This window comes from Rattus norvegicus, chromosome 17 (genome assembly GCF_036323735.1).
Source record: "Rattus norvegicus strain BN/NHsdMcwi chromosome 17, GRCr8, whole genome shotgun sequence".
Taxonomy (NCBI): Eukaryota; Metazoa; Chordata; class Mammalia; order Rodentia; family Muridae; genus Rattus; species Rattus norvegicus.
The window spans coordinates 76,509,120-76,527,009 of record NC_086035.1 but is presented as its reverse complement, the minus strand read 5'-3'; the positions used below and the strand labels follow the sequence as shown (position 1 = coordinate 76,527,009).

At 41.6% G+C, this 17,890-nt stretch overlaps 1 protein-coding gene and 1 long non-coding RNA gene across 51 annotated transcripts in view; one reads left to right on the top strand and one right to left on the bottom strand.

Moving 5' to 3' along the window:
• The window catches only part of Celf2 (CUGBP, Elav-like family member 2), an 825,373-nt gene that overhangs the window by 112,291 nt on the left and 695,192 nt on the right, over positions 1–17,890 (bottom strand).
• On the top strand, positions 1,615–2,400 carry LOC134482740 (uncharacterized). Its single transcript, XR_010059256.1, has 2 exons — positions 1,615–1,815; positions 1,995–2,400. It is a non-coding gene; the product is annotated as an uncharacterized LOC134482740 (long non-coding RNA).

Sequence of the window (17,890 nt, the reverse complement as noted above, 5' to 3'; positions counted from 1 at the left end):
CAGCTGAGGAATGCCGAATGGGTGAGAAGCACCTAAAGAAATGTTTAACATCCTTAGTTATCAGGGAAATGCCAATCAACCCTGAGATACTACCTCACACCAGTCAGAATGGCTAAGATCAAAAATTCAGGTAACAACAGATGCTGGGGAGGATATGGAGAAAGAGGAACACTCCTCCATTGTTGGTGGGGTTGCAGACTGGTACAACCATTCTGGAAATCAGTCTGGAGGTTCCTCAAAAACTTGGACATTGCACTACCTGAGGACCCAGCTATACCTCTCCTGGCATATACCCAAAAGTTGCTCCAACATACAACAAAGACACATGCTCCACTATGCTCATAGCAGCCTTATTTATAATAGCCAGAAGCTGGAAAGAACCCAGATGCCCTTCAACAGAGGAATGGATACAGAAAATGTGGTACATCTACACAATGGAATATTACTCAGCTATCAAAAACAATGACTTCATGAAATTCATAGGCAAATGGATGGAACTGGAAAATATCATCCTGAGTGAGGTAACCCAATCACAGAAAAACACACATGGTATGTATTCACTGATACGTGGATATTAGCCCCAAAGCTTGAATATACAATCCACAGACCACATGAAGCTCAAGAAGAAGGAAAACCAAAGTGTGGATGTTTCAGTCCTTCTTAAAAGGGGGAACAAAAATATTCATAGGAGGGGCAAAGTTTGGAGCAGAGACTGAAGGAATGGCCATTCAGAGCCTGCCCCACATGGGTATACAGCCCATATATATATACAGCCACCAAAACTAGATAAGATGGATGAAGCTAAGAAGTGCATGCTGACAGGAGCCTGATATAGCTGTCTCCTGAGAGGCATAGCCAGAGCATGTCGGATACAGAAGTAAATGCTTGCAGCAAACCAGTGAACTGAGAAAAAACGGGATATCCATTGGAGGAATTAGAGAAAGGACTGAAGGAGCTAAAGAGGCTTGCAACCCCATAAGAACAACAATGCCAACCAATAAGAGTTTACAGGGAATAAACCACTACCAAAAGACCCTACATGGACAGACCCATGGCTCCAGCTGCACATGTAGCAGAGGATGGCCTTGTTGGGCACCAATGGAAGGAGAAGCCCTTGGTCCTGCTGAGGCTGGACCCCTCCAGGGTAGGGGAATGTCAGGGGTGGGCTGGGAAGGGAGGTGGTTGGGGAAGGGGAACACCTTTATAGAAGAAGGAGAAGGGGATGGGATGGGAGCTTATGTCCGGGAAACCAGGAAAGGGAATAACATTTGAAGTGTAAATAAAAAAAAATCCAATAAGACGACGACGACGACGACAACAACAACAACAACAACAACAACAACAACCCTTATTCAAGGCCTTTGTGAACTAACTACAAGCCTGCCAAGTCTACATTGTGAGATTTTCTCTAAAATAACAAAAACAACAACAAAGAGCAAACAAACAACCAAGTTCAGGGTTAAAAACAGAAGCTTAGGCCCAGTAACAGATTAGTCTAGAGAATAGAGAAAAGACAGGGAATTGAAAATTAAGAAGTAAGCAGAAGCAGGCATCAAATATAGAGGAACTAAACTGAGAATCAGTTCTCCTTGCACACTGAGACCACTTGAAGAGTCCTGACCCAACAATACAGTAATCTCAAGATTAAAGAAGCTGTCACTTTTGGACAACTGAACAAAGTCACTGCCTCTCCCTCCTCCCTGGGAGGCACTGAGGCCACACTGCACTGGCAACCTTGAGAAAGGAAGTTGGTGTGCAACTGTTCTAGCCATTATCAGTGTCCATGATGAACAAATTTCTTTTGGTGAGCAGAAGGTAGGTGAGGTGTGTTTTTCCTTTTTAAAATGTTTCTGAGGAAAGGAAAGTTTGAAGTCAGCATTTGAAGAGCCATGGGGAAGTAGGTGAAGAAGAGAAAGGAAGGGAGGGAGGGAGGGAGGTAGTTGATGTGCAGAAGAGGAAACGGAAACCTACTCAAATCTCCTGATCTTTCTAAGGTGGCTGAGGATTGCATCCACTCTGCGTGAGCAGTCACGATGCTGAGGCCTGGGACAGATCACTACACAGCCTTTCAAAATATCCGTGGCTCCCTAACTCTGGCTTTCCCCTAACACCAGCGAAGACCACCCTGAAGACGCGGAAACGTCTCTTCCACTGCCTGCTCCTTGCTGAAGCCAGCAGCTCAGCTCCGTCCTACCAGAAGCATCTGGAGCTTTTATGTAAATTAAAGTCACTCTATTTGCACCAAGTGGATGTCTTCTTACCACAGTTCATTAGTGGTCTAGACTACACCTCTGTCCCCAGTCACAGCCTCAGTAGGGAAGACTGTCACAATGAACACATCTCAGTACTGTGGGAGAGGTGTCATGGGACCGCAAATAAAACTAGAATTATTAGCCTGTATTTCTTTCCATTTCACAGTCTGGTTCCTGGCTTACTGAGGAGGAAATACATTTCTTTCTCTGTTATTGTTCCTTTGTAGTTATCTTCATTTTCATGAAGAAAAACTTGGCAAACAAGTCTTCTGAAAAATATACATTTTTTCATTTATTTTGCTAAAAGTGACTTTTCATTTTGTACAAATGAAAATGATTGTCTTAATATTAGCATAGCAAATATAGACATCAGCATTCAGAGTCACTATAGACGAAGTGTTTAGAGGGAAAAGCATTAGTCTCTCCCAGTGGGACTTTGATTGCATATTTCCTGAATTAGAATGTATTTAAAGATTGTTTTTAGTATTCTTTAGTTTACTATGGACTTTCTATCTACCCATCTCTTAATTATTAACTTAAAGTCTTGATTAATTTATTGATTCAGAGTATCTCTAAAAGGAAAGAAATATTTTCTCTGATTTTTTAAAATATAATTATGGAAAAAGGCAAGGGAGCAACTATGGATTTCAGATAACACATGAAGGCTTAAACAAGCATAAAATTGTCTTTCTTGCTGTCCCTAACTGTAAGTACAGCTGTTAAGGGAACCACCTGCTCTTAGATTTCCCCATGCCAGCTGTAACTCAGGTCTGAAATGTACTGAATTCATTTCCAGGTCAGATGTAGCACCATATGGCTCAGCCATCAGATTCAGGGCCAAGCCTCTCTCCTTATGCAGTTCTGCTTCAATACCAGTTTTTCAAGGTGGGTGGTTAAACACCTACAATACCCAGATGGCCTTCCATGGTCAGTGGTTGTAACATATATCAGAGGGGTCAGATGTCTTGTGGAAGTGTTCATTACAGAAACTCCTCATTCATGGGGACCAAGAAAAGCTGCGCTCCCCTTCACAGAAGAGCACTAGGTATCCCAGGAACTCCAAGGATAAGCAACATGAATACAGTTTGACTCGTGAGCTTTGACAAGTTCCAACCCTTCTAATTCTGCTTTATGCTGTTTTCTTTGTATGCTTCGGATTTTTCTATTTTGCGCACATGACACTGTTTAATGAGCACATATTACCTAATCATCTAGGAGTCTCTGCCAGTGATAGCATCCCTGTCTGGACTTTTGGCAAAGTTCAGATGTAGAAAAGACAGACACAATGCCCTGATTACCTTAGAGCATTCCTTTTGCCACAGCATCAACAATTAATTGAGTTAATAACAATCAGAACAGAAAAAAACATCTGATCATTCTTCATGTGTCCATTTATCAACAGCTCCCTACTATCCTCACCAGGGCTTTTGACATTCAGAGAAACTGGTATAGTGGTAAAATTTTAGAGGTGATCACAGAGCCAAATATTGTAGTCTCTATATAGAATCTAATATTTTCACTACTAATTACTCTCTTCCGGTGATGCTATGGAGATCTAGGTCTGCACTTGCATGCATGCTCACACCCGTGTGTGTGTGTGTATTATTTTGTGTTTTTTTTTTTACAGATCACTAACAATTCACTAAGAATTAATTATACTGTTAAACTCTTAAAACTCTATCAATCTATCAGAGAATGTAGGAAGACAGTCATAAGCATGGAAGAGATATGGGGTACACACTGTATGAAGGCAGCCTGTGTGCAGCTTCATGAAGACTATCTCAGGGTGTCAAGGGATGGCGAGACAATACTGGCCACGGAAGGAAGGACGATGATAACCACAGTAAAGCACTGATTTCCAATGTCACACCTGTCATTCCATCTACCTTCTCATAGTCCTGCCGGGGACACTTGGATCCGTTCCCTGCCTATGTTCCTGGAAATGGGTAAGTCTAGCAATACAGTTGTATATGACTGGTTAGTAAAGCCACCTGTAACAAGTATTTTCACTGTTGATATGTGACGATACCTTCACGTGTCAGACAGCTAAGAGCAGTGACTCCCCGACAAGCCCAGAAAGCACAGTGTAAATAGGGCAGTCAGTGTGTACTACATTTCAGTAACAGTTTCTGCTTCCATAAAGAGTCCATCTTAATTGCTGAATAGTTTGTGACACTGTTAATTTTTTTTTCTTTTTCCAAAGATAAAGACCCTAACAGACAGGCCAACAAAACATGCACATGCATACAAACAGGCGCTTGAGTGTACGGTCACACACACACACACACACACACACACACACACACACACACGCACGCACGCACGCACGCACGCACACACACACACACACACTTTCTGTCTTAAAAAAACTATAAAGGAAACACTCAATTTTACTGAAAGACTTTAATTTTAAATTATCAAGCACATTTATTCTGAAAGAAACCATCTGGGTTATTGCAAATCTTTTCAAACCACAGATGTTTCTCTAGAAAATCTGTACTTGGAAATGTTTGGTAATAACATCCACTGGGTGGGGAAGTACTACTTGTGTAGATGGCCAGATTATATCCTGGCTTGCCCTGATTCAGGTAGCAGTTATATTCTTCAGTGTGAAAGGTAGCATCCACATAGCTCAAGAGGATGATATTAACAGATCAGGTTTTAAAATTAATTCTGCCCTTAAGGAAGGTGACGACAAACGTGTTTAAAACCTTCCTGTGGGATTTTTAGGCAGACAGCACTGGAGAGGTCACCGCTATGGGCAGACGCTCTGTAGGTGCTGGCTCATTTTAGAAGATCCACTTCTTTAAGCCCTTGACTCTACAATATGGAGATTAAGGTAGATAGTTTTTAAATTAAATGTGTGTCTGTACTCAAAGAATCCAAATACAAAGACAGGAGGTTAATGACTTGGATTGTTTTTAATTCCTGAAGAAGTCACTTATTAGGGGCAGGAAGACATCTCAGGTAGCATGCTAACATCCATTTCACTGGCTGGATCCTGTCCCATGTGCTGTTAGTACCATGTTAGAAGAGAGGCCTCATACTATCTCTTGTAGTCACCAGCCTGATCCAAAGACAAACCCAGTTTTAAAGAGCTTTAAATGGGAAAGTGGTCTATTTGGATTGTCCACTTTTTGTCCCCATCTTTATTAGATTGGGCATTTCTTATTTACATTTCAAATGTTATTTCCTTTCCCAGTTTCCAGGCCAACATCCCCCTAACCCCGCCCCCTCCCCTGCTATATGGGGGTTCCCTTCCCCATCCTCCTCCCATTACTGCCCTCCCCCCCAACAATCCCCTTCACTGGGGGTCCAGCCTTGGCAGGACCAAGGGCTTCCCCTTCCACTCGTGCCCTTACTAGCCAACTTTTTAAATGAATACTTTAATATGGAAAATTGTGCTACCTTTTAAAAACTATAGATAATCATGCAACCTGAGGAGCGAGAAGAGAAGGTAAAAAGTAACTGTTTTGTATCTAAGTCGTTTTAAAAAACAGACATTTCAGATCTGAAGCTTACTGTGTTGTGTACTGGTTAGGGATCTACCATCGATAAACATGGTTAAGGTCAGGCAACATCATAACCATAGGAAATCAAAGCAAATGCATATTTAAAAACAGCTACAGAATGACCATTTAATGATTGAAGCCTATACTCCTGCCATCCCCCTGCACTGAAGTAATAGTCCTGGTAGATAGATTCAATTCAAGGTATACTGGAATTCCAGATGTGAATAGTTACCACATAAACTAAAATTTTCTTTACAAGCTACCTTTGAATTCTAAGGGGCTGCAAGATCAAGTGACCAGAGAAGGCCTTGGAAGGCCAAATCAGTAAACCTGATACTCTTTTCTTATTATAAATGAAATGGGTTTTGTTGCTGTTGTCGTTGTCTGTATCTGCATCTATGAGCAAAAGCAGGATTTCAATTGGATCTTGCATGTAAGCTAGTTTAAGCCAAAGGAGGACGTACTCTACATACTGTTTCTCTCGTGATCTACTTTCTCCCCAAATTTAGTGACTAGGCAGAGAATAATTTTTTTAAAGAGTCAGAAGGTTGTTGATCTAAGTGGTTCATTTTGAGCTCAATGAATCTCTCACACACTATAGTTTTACCTATCAATTTCTGGCTTTGCCCTTGTTAAGATCATATATTTGTGCTTTTTATAAAGGAGTTAAAAGTTTAAAAAACAAAACCAAAATTCTGATTAATTTATAAAAGCAATGTTAGGATTTATTTTAAATAAAACAAAACAGCAAACAAGGCAAAAACAAACAAACAAACAAACAAATACAAACCAAAACCAAAATGCAAGTGTGCTGTTCAATGGTCTAGAATGTGACTACACATTTATTGTTTTGAGGTGAAAAACAAGGACAAAGCAATACCGAATGGCCGAGAAGTACCTAAAGAAATGTTCAACATCCTTGGTCATCAGGGAAATGCAAACCAAACAACCCTGAGATCCCACCTCACACCTGTCAGAATGGCTAAGATCAAAAACTCAGGTGACAGCAGATGCTGGTGAGGACGTGGAGAAAGAGGAGCACTCCTCCATTGCTGGTGGGATTGCAAACTGGTACAACCACTCTGGAAATCAGTCTGGAGATCCTCAGAAAATTAGACATAGTACTACTTGAGGACCTAGCTATACTCCTGGTAATATACCCAAAAGATGCTCCAATATATAACAAGGACACATGCTCCACTATGTTCATAGGAGGCTTATTTGTAATAGCCAGAAGCTGGAAAGAACCCTGATGTCCCTCAATAGAGGAATGGATACAGAAAATGTGGTACATTTACACAATGGAGTACTACTCAGTTATCAAAAACAATGACTACATTAAATTCATAGGCAGATGGATGGATCTAGAAAATATCATCCTGAGGTAACCCAATCACGAAAAAAATACATGGTATGCACTCACTGATAAGTGGATATTAGCCCAAAAGCTAAAATTACCCAAGACACAATCCACAGACCACATGAAGCTCAAGAAGAAGGACCACCAAAGTGCAGATGCTTCAGTCCTTCTTAGAAGGGGGAACAAAAATATTCATAGGAGGGGCATATGGAGACAAAGTTTGGAGCAGAAACTGAAGGACAGGCCATCCAGAGACTGCCCCACCTGGGGATCCAGATCATATACACACAGCCACCAAACCCAGACAATATTGCTGATGCCAAGAAGTGCATGCTGACAGGATCCTCATATAGCGGTCTCCTGAGAGGCTCTGCCAGAGCCTGACAAATACAGAGACGAATGATTGCAGGCAACCACTGAACTGAGAATGGGGTCCAATGGAGGAATTAGAGAAAGGACTGAAGGAGTTGAAGAGGTTTAATCCCATAAGAACAACAATACCAACCAATGATCCCAAGGACTAAAACACCATCCAAAGAGTACACATGGACAGACCCATGGCTTGAGCTGCATAGGTAGCAGAGGATGGCCTTGTTGGGCACTAATGGGAGGAGAAGTCCTTGGTCCTGCCAAGGCTGGATGCAGCAGTATAGGGGAATGTCAGGATGAGGAGGTGGGAGGGAGTGCGTAAGTGGGTGAGGGAGCATCCTCATAGAAGCAGTGGGAGGGGAAACTGGGAAAGGGGATAACATCTGAAATATAAATAAAAATATCTAATTAAAGTCCAGAGATACTTCAGCAGGCTATTAGGACCTCTGGAGAGTCAAAAGAGCAACCTTTCCCTCAACCACATCTACGTACCAAGAAGACATAACGGATGAACCGTTATTAACTACTAGTGACTGTGGGGGTTAATGCCCTGAGAATCATTCATTCTACTGTGCTCTTAACATGAGGCTTGCTTATGATTTAATTTTCTGTGCTTGGACAGGAAACTGGAGTGCTGCAGTGACATGAGCGGACAGGCAGGCATAGCAGGCACGGCAATGTCCACATGAAGCAAACTTCATCTAGCTAGCCTGAGAAACTGCAGGGAAATTAAAGGGCCTGTTTGTATACCCCAAAGTAAGGACAGAAAACCAGAGGGAAGAAAGGCAGTATTGCATTCTGTGGCTGTTACGTCCTCTTCTGTGAGACCACATAATGCTACAAGCTGACTGTCAGTCCTGCCTTCCAGCTCTCCCATTTTACAGACTGTCTGACCACATACTTAACAATCCAAGGTTGGTAGCATACACTGATAACTCCAGACCAGGGAGGCTGAGACAGGAGAATCTTTGTTAGTTTCAGGCCAGATAGGGCTACACAGCAAAATTTTGTCCCAAAGCAAACAAAACAAAACAAACGACTCAGGGAAACTTCCTGAGAATTCCCAGCAGGGGAGCGTCTTTCCAAGGCCCTGCCTGTCATACACAGCACAGGAAGGCCTCCTGCAAACCACCTGATCGGTTTCACATTGTTTTCAAAGGCCCAAGAGGTGTTTGAGACTCCTTTTGTATTACCCATGTCCTTTTATATCCCAAAATCTAACTTGTTTTACATGTCTCTGAGTCACCCAAAACACCCCTTTCGTTTTTAAAAGTGGGATTTTTATAGCTAAAACGGCAGCTGCCCTAAAAAAATGCCCCATCCCATATGAATCAATTTTTAATGAAGCCTTAGCCAATTAGCTTAGGCTTATAGAGTTTTATATAATTGGCATCCTGAGATACAAAGTACTACCTAGAAAGATATGCTATTTGTTTTTATGACTTGCATTTTTGTGGGCACCAAATGTCATACTTGTTCCTCTGGTTGCCTGGGGAGAGGCCCGGTGCTTTCCAACAACCTTGAATTACTCCAGACAGGACTGAAGCTACATAGTAAATTAGAACTAACTTCTCAGCTAATCTGGGAAAGTAGCAAGTGCTGATCACATCAGCTAAATGGCAAACCTTCAGTTCCTTTCAGATCCCTCCTGAGAAGTAGAAATTTACTTTTAGTCATTGCCAAGGAGATCCAGGCTCAAGACAGCTTCTTCCTGCCCCTTCCTTGGTGGAGCCAACCTCTGTAAGGCCCACAGCACTCTGAAGAAAGGCTTGTCTTTTTAAATCTTGTGCCGGGAAACAGCTCAGGTTTTTGTTATTGTTGTTGTTGTTGTTGTTTTTGTGTGTGTGTGTGTGTGTGTGTGTGTGTGTGTGTGTGTGTGTGTGTGTGTTTGTTAATACTTTAAAATTGCATTAAAGGTGCATTTTCTAGACTTCTGGCAAAGAACCCTGAGGCCTGAGGTGTGTTGTAACCTTTTCTAAGGTATCCTTTGAGGTCTGAGGTGTGTGTTAACCCTTCCTAAACTATCACTTTCTAAACTCCAAGTATGGCTTTCAACTGACAGAAACTACAAGGATCTACTCTGTCCTCTTCTGGGTTCACTGGAATAATCCTTTAAAATATCTGACATTTGTAAAAGTATCTGAAAAATAATGAGTCAGCTTTTCCCCCTGGTGGAGCAACTCCTACAATTAGCAGTTTCTTTAAGGCACTCGCCCCACTTCTCAGTATCAGAAAGGTGAACTTTCAGCTGAGCTTACTGAATGCTTGTTCAGACCTCACAGGGGATGGTGTCAATGAAGAAAGCAGGCTCTTTTGTAAGAGAAAAGGCTGTCTGATCTTTGGAATAAAAGATAATCGCAAACAGAAAGTTTGGTTACATTTTCTATTCTTCAAATACTAAGTCTAGAGAAGTCAGGAAGACCCGCCTGTTCCCATAAGGAAAGGAAAGGAAAACAAACGAACTTAAGGTAAAAAAATAACAAGCCAGAAAGGAAAGTCACACTGAATGGCTTCCCAAAGGTGACAGTGGTGACTGTTCCAAGGTACAGTCGCCTTCCCATTTCGCCCTGATGTCAGTAGCAATGGCAATGATGGGCCCTCTGAAAAGAGGAAGTGAGCCAAGCTATCTAACACCCTTCAAGGGAGATACTACAGCCTTAAGTCCTGTATATGGCAGTTTTGTCCAAAAATTCAATTAAAGAGGACTTAGCATGTAAAGTACTGAGATAGCTCATTAAAAGTTTCTAATAAAAATTATTTCATATTATGAATTCTCTTGAGGACAGAATGACATTGACTGAAGTTCAGTGGCAGAGAGAATAGGTTAAACTGCTATCTATTTCCCCACAAACTTCAATTTTAGCACACTGGATTATTAGATGGTTGTAGGTCAGGACGTTTTTCTTCAAGCTCATGGTTTTGTTCAGTTAGTATATCAACACATTCATAAGAACACAGGCCCTCTAATGTCATCTGGCTAAACTGTAACCTAGCCTCATGTCTCGTCCATGTCAGTGGTACCAGTGTTCTTTTAGGATAATGTTTAATGGGTGAGCCCTTGGATACTGGCAGTCTGAGCTCTGCAAGTGGGCATGTGCAGTACAAACAGAACAATGCTGTGTCTTGTTTTAAGGCTCTGTTTCCTTCCCTTCCACACTGTGGTCTTTACATAATAAAATGAAAAGTCCTTTGGCTATGGAAACCATAATGTTAACTGAAGTGAAGACCGTACTCACTGTAGACTTCCTATGGACATCTGTGAACTCTCGAGAGCAAATATTTGCAAACACTATTATAAGTGTTTCACCTCATTCCAAAAAAATTAAGTAAGCCATTTGAAATAGTAGAAATTAGGTAAGAAATACATTTTGGAGCCATGTGGAAAATTTCCTTGAATTCTCATGGCTGATGTAACAGTTTTCTAAATTATACTGGCTACTTCTCTATTTCATTCATAATCTTTCCAGCAAATCTCATGTATTATATGACATCCTGCACCCTAACTACCTACATTCCCAATTAAAGGGGACCACCAGATACCCTGTTGTAAATTACTCAAGTTTTCTGGTATAACAGCAAAGACACCTATTTTTGGACAGGCACCCACAATAGAACAATTACTTTAACTGACATGCCTCACAGTGCTTCCAGGTGGAAAGCTGGCATGAAGGTACTGGGAACCAAACCCTGGACCTTCACAAGAACAGCAAATGTTTTTAACTTCTGATCCATCTTTCCAGACCCCATGGAGAATATCTTATGGTAGGTAATGGTGGCAGAGAAACCATCAATCTTGTTGATACCTATGACCAAACTTAAGGCTTCTTTAGATGGTTTTGTTGCCCATCTTATTCCTCTAATAAGGGCTAAATTGCTCCAGATAATTTTTAAATTGTGCTCTTAGTAGGAATTATAGGATTCTTAACGATTTCACTTTTCATGTGTTACAGATGCTACCTCCCTCCATGGCAAGCTCCAAAGACCCTCCTACCACCACATGTCTATAGTGTGCTCGGGATCATAGCCATCAAGGTCCTTACATCGACTTCTGTCTCAGATACTTGCACTACCGCCTGTCCCTCATCATTCCTTTGGTCAGCTAGAAGCAACTGAGAGTGGCTGGCATTATGAAACCCAAGGGTGATTTCTGAGAGCAGGGAATGAAGAACTCGGAGCAGTTATATGGATTACTCCGTAGGGAGACAGACAGGGAGAGGGTCTAGGTAATAAACTTCCAAGATGGCTAGCTGCTTCTTCTCCAGGTCAGCTAAAAACAAAGGCCTGTAGGCTTTTGTCTTCCATTAGCAGGTCCTCTGCTCATGGACTGGCTGGCAAGTTCAAGGCCTGATCAGGGCATGTTATACAATAATTGTGGGCCAATCAACAATTTATATTTCTTCAAACAGACCAACTCCAAATCAGGGGAAGAAAACTCTTTATTTAGAGACTTAAAAACAAAACAGAACCAACCAAACACCACCACCACCAAACCACAAAAAACTCCAGCAGTTGAGATCAGATGGATTTTCATCTTCCTGTCTCCCCTCTGCTTTGAAGATCTTTTTCTATGCATCTGCTGCATGTGTGTATTCCATTATCCACAACAAATGCCTATCTTCAAGGCCTTTTTCTGTTGGCTTCTGTTTGTGGTGTTCCAGATTTCTCTCCTGCTACCTGTCCCACTTGAGAGTTTTCTTGACTTTTTAATTCTTTAATTGGGCGAGAAAAATGAACCCAATTAAGGCCCCTAGACTGTATCAGATACTTGTCCCATATTTGTGTCTTAGTGTGATGGCATGTTTGACAAATTACCTCTTTAAGCCTCTCATTCTTATTTGCAATGTAGGATTAATAATAGGATTAAAAACAGAGGAAACAGATGAAAAGTTCTTCTCAGACATAAGAGATTATTATCTACCGTTAATTTATCAGGTTTCTCTAGGGAGCCTTAATGACAAGCAGATTCTAAGCAGGTTCCCTTTTGAAGCAGTGGGGGTGAGCTACAGTATTCTCTCTTAACAAAGGACACTGGAGTAAGGAAAGGCAGTATTGACAGGCTCACCACATGCCTCAATGGGTCTCTGGATAGGAGGAGGAAAAGGGACCTCTTTTTTTTTTTTTATTAACTTGAGTATTTCTTATATACATTTCGGGTGTTATTCCCTTTCCCGGTTTCCGGGCAAACATCTCCCTGCCCGCTCCCCTTCCTTATGGGTGTTCCCCTCCCAACCCTCCCCCCATTGCCGCCCTCCCCCCCACAGTCTAGATCATTGGGGGTTCAGTCTTAGCAGGACCCAGGGCTTCCCCTTCCACTGGTGCTCTTACTAGGATATTCATTGCTACCTATGGGGTCAGAGTCCAGGGTCAGTCCATGTATAGTCTTTAGGTAGTGGCTTAGTCCCTGGAAGCTCTGATTGCTTGGCATTGTTGTACTTTTGGGGTCTCGAGCCCCTTCAAGCTCTTCCAGTTCTTTCTCTGATTCCTTCAACGGGCTCCTATTCTCAGTTCAGTGGTTTGCTGCTGGCATTCGCCTCTGTATTTGCTGTATTCTGGCTGTGTCTCTCAGGAGCGATCTACATCCGGCTCCTGTCTTAGCGATGACCACAAACCCTTTAATAGGGTTTGGGATTGATTGCCTTGACTGGCTTTTTGACGTAATTATTCAGAACCATCCACATTCAACCATTTGCATTCATTTATACAGCCTCTAAACAGAGAATCAATTTTAATGGAATCATTTTCTCTGCCTTTTGTATTTAGGGTACAACAACAGTCTCCCCAGCTGTACATTCTATGGTGTGCCTCCATGTGGCATCCATCCCTTTGAATAGTTCACTTGATCAAGCTGTCTGCTTCTGTACCAGTACCAATACCATGCAGTTCTCATTTCAATTGCTCTGTAGTACAGCTTGAAGTCAGGGATGGTGATGCCTCCAGAAGTTCTTTTATTGTACAGGATTATTTTAGCTACCCTGGGTTTGTTTTTTCATATGGAGTTGAGGATTCTTCTTCCAAGGACTGTAAAAGAGGCTCCATCCAGCAGGCAATGGAAACAGATACAGAGACCCACAGCCAAATATTGGATGTGGCCAGGGGAGTCTTGAGGAAGAGTTGGGAGAAGAACTGAGCAACTGAAGAGGCCAGGGACTGCACAGGAAAACCAACAGAGTAAACAACCTAGACCCTTGGGGGTTCCCAGAGACTAAACCACCAACCAAAGAGCAAGCACGAGCTCGACCTAGACCCCCTGAACATATGCAGCAGAAATACAGCTTGGTCTTCATGTGGGCTTCCCAACAACTGGAGAGGGGTCTGTCCCTGAATCTGTTGTCTGTGGGTGGATCCTGTTCCCCTAGCTGGGCCGCCTTGTTTGGCTTCAGTGGGAGAGTATGCACCTAGTCCTGAATTGACTGGATGTGCCTGGTGGGTGGGGGTTCACCACCCAGGGTCCTCCCTGTTTGCAGAGGGGAAAATGGAGGGTATGTGAGGGGTTCCTGGGAGGAGAAGGGTGTGATATTGGGATGTAAAGTGAATATATTAATAAATAAAAATAAAAGGATGGCTCCAAGAACTTCTTAAACAAACAAACAAACACAAAGTTGACACAAAGCCTGCTGCCATCTAATGAGGACACTCAAGCACCAAGTCACTTTACTGTAAGTCAACTACACAGAGAGAAAGGGACGTTGGGGGCACACACTGCCAGGAGTGTTAGTTACCTCCATGGAAAGTTGTCCCAGATCTGAACTTCATTCTCAAGTTTCTCATTAAACATGAAATGCATTGAGACAGTCCCTTACTTGCCTGATAAAACTTCTGCTTCTTGCTGCAACTCTGCGGTAACTTAATTCCCATGTTCCCTTAAGGATCACCACAGCTCTGTGAGCTTCCATGGCTCCTACCTGTGGCACAGTATGCTCTCAGGTATGGTATCTCAGAACACTAGGCTTTTACAAATTATTCAACCAAGATTTTAGAATGTCTATGGCTGTTGCCCACACGCATGTCTACATACCGTGTACATGCTTTGGTGTCAGCAGAGGCCAGAGGAGAGGCATTGCTTCCTCTTGGACCAGAGATACAAATGGTGGTTGAGCTGCTATGTGGATGCTGTGAATAGAACCCAGGTCCTTTGAAAGATCATTCAATGATCCTAACCACCAAGCAACTCTGGAACCCCAAGACAGTAGCTTTTGAATTAAATGTTCATCTTAGGACCTTTCCCCATCAGCTCAACCTACAACATTGTAATTTTCTTCTGCAGTCTATGTTCTATAAGCCTTCTCAATTGGGTCCACAAGCAGCAAGTGTTGTCTGCAATATCCGATTTTGTGAGAATAGACTGGGTTTAATTCTCCAATTTCTGGTCCAAGACATTGTTGCATACACTTTGTGGGATCATTTAATCACCTAATGTTCACACACTGCTAAATCCAGAATCTGGACACAGAACAAAGGAAACAGAGCTAGGCTCTTTTCTTCCTTTCAGTACCTTGTTCTAGGAGCGCTGTGAAGACCATCCATGGGATAGCATTTCTGGAAGTGGAAGGTGTAATGTCAACAGTGACTCCATCTTCTGTCCTAACCATTCCTCTCAGTTTTTTTTGGGATTCATACTTTAACTTTATGGCTTAGATTGACAGGAAAACAAAGTTTCCTAGTAAGAAACTGTACTGTGATCTGCCTTTGCAATGACCTAAACTATACTGTAATCAACCTGTGATGACAAGCTTTGATAAATGTGTATACAGTGAGAATGCAGTTGCTGAGGGAGCCATGAGAGAGTTGTGAAAGAGGAAAATAACCCCCAAATTACATGCTTGGGGAAAAGTGACAAACTTTAGTCATACTGTGATTTTGAACAAGCAATGTTTCTGATTTCCCTGTGATCAAATTCTAATGTTGGATTAAAGAAGTAAGTAGACCTTAGGAATAGCCATCTAATTTAATCTTCATTTCCAATAAAAAAAATAGAAGCATAAAGAGGTGCTATCTTAACAGCATCCATGTGGTTTCTGACAAAGCCTAGACAGGCAAGCAGATTTACACTTTTCAGAGAGTGCTACTTCTTCATTTCTTCATCTCTAAGTGGACACATGCTAAGTGTGGCCTTCATTTTTCAGAAAATCAAATAAGGTGCAATGATCTTAGATAGAGAAGAATATAAGGTTCTTGTACTTGACGCTCCCCACCTCATTTACGTCCTCATTCATTAGCAGGCAAAGAGCGATTTAAATTCTTTGTAAGAGAATCTCTCCCTAGAATAACTCAGAAAAGGAAAAACGTCCTTGATTTCAGGGTTTCTAAAACCTTTTAATTCAATGAACTGAGTGCTAGAGCCATGAGCCTCAAGAGGAAGAGTATGCCATTGATCAATTTTCCCCATACTGCATGGATATCTAAGTAGAATTTGTTCTAAAAAATTTTTTTTGCTATTATGGCCAATGACACTTACTCGTCTATTAAACTTTTTTTTAAGGGAAGAAGAAATACCTCATGGGCATCCAGTTCTTCCTCAGATGACTAGATGTAGATGAATTCCCGTGCATTTTAGCCTTTTTAGATTTCAGGGTCATTGCTTCTATAGATTTTTACCCCAACACATATTATGGGGCGTGAAAAAGCTTGTTATAAAAAACAAAACAAAACAAAAAAACTGCCAAGAGCAGAAAGTAGGTAGCAAAGATTTATTTGCATAGAAAAGCCAATGCTACTCTATTCATTTCTAATTGTGCAGAAGACAAATTATAATAACACTCTTTGTGATCAAAGGAGATTTCTCCACCACATGGGTTTCATGGTCTCATAGTTCTAATTATGCTCTGTGACTAGGCCATCAATATCTCCAGTGATTCAAAACAGTGAACATCCCAAACATCGTTTCACAAAGTCCTAGAATGCTTAGGATGTTACTGTCACAAGCACTTACTTTAATCAATGTACCTATCTAGGCTATTACTGAAGCTGGCTGGAAGTCCCTGAGTAAATTCCAGTTTGTCAAAGAGCTTTCCCCACGTAGACTGGTGAGCAGCACAGCACAGGGGGCCAAGCATTCTCATTTACTGTGAAAGCTTACAGAACAAATACACTACTGTAGCCAATAGACAGGCCATGCAGCAAAAGCTAAACGAATAATGCTGGAGCTGACTAAGGTTATAAAACCAATGGACCTAACAGATATTCACAGAGCACTTCACCCAAACACGAAAGAATATACCTTCTTCCCTGCACCTCACAGAACTTTCTCCAAAGCTAACTATATACTCAGACATAAAACAAGTCTCAGCAGATACTAGAGAACTGAAATAATACCCCGCTTCCCATCTGACCTCCGTGGATTACAGCTGGGTCTCAGCACCAGGAACCACAGCAAGCTTGAAAACTCAAAACTGAACAACTCACTACTGAGTGGGGAACAGGTCAAGACAGAAACTAGGAAATTAAGACTTTCTAGAACTGAATGAAATTGAATACACAACAGACCCAAACTTATGGGATACAATGAAGGCAGATCTAAAGGGCAAGTTCCCAGCACTAAGTGCCTGAATGAATGAATGAATGAATGAATGAATGAATGGAGATTCGTCATACCAGCATAATCACTTAATAGCATACTGGAAAGCTCTAGAACCAAAAGCAATAGATGGGAAGAAAGAATCACACTGAAATCAATAAAACACAACAAACAAAAATTACGAAGAATCAATGAAACAGGAGTTGGTTCTTTGAGAAAATCAATAGGATTGATAAACCCTTATCCAAATTAACTAAAAAGTAGAGAAAGAAAACCGAATGAACAAATGAGAAATGCAAAGGTGGAAGTAACAGACGGCAGGGAAGTCCAGAGAATCCTCATGAGGATTCTTTACAAACCTTCACTCCACCAAATCAAGATCAGATAAGCCATCTGAACAGACCTGTAACCCCTAATGATTCAGAGCAGGAATTTTGAAAGTATCCTAAATAAAAAAAGCCCAGGGCCAGAAACTTTTAGCCCAAAATTCTACCAGACTTTTAAAGGAGACCAAATGCCAATACTTCTCGAATTATTCCACAAAACATAACTAGAAGGAACATTGCCCAATTCCTTTAAGGAGGATACAATTACCCTGATACCCACACCACATTTAGATGCAACACAGAGAATTACACACCAATTTCCCTTATGAACACAGACGTAAGAATTCTCAGTACTCGATTTTCAATACTTAGAAACTGAACCTGAGAACACATAAAAAAGCCATCCACGGTGATCAAGTACTTCATCCCAGAGATGCAGGGATGGTACAGCATACATAAACTGATAAATATAATCAACCGCATAAACAAACTGAGAGACAAAACAACAACAACGACAACCACAACAAAACAAAAACCACGATCATGTCCTTAGACAA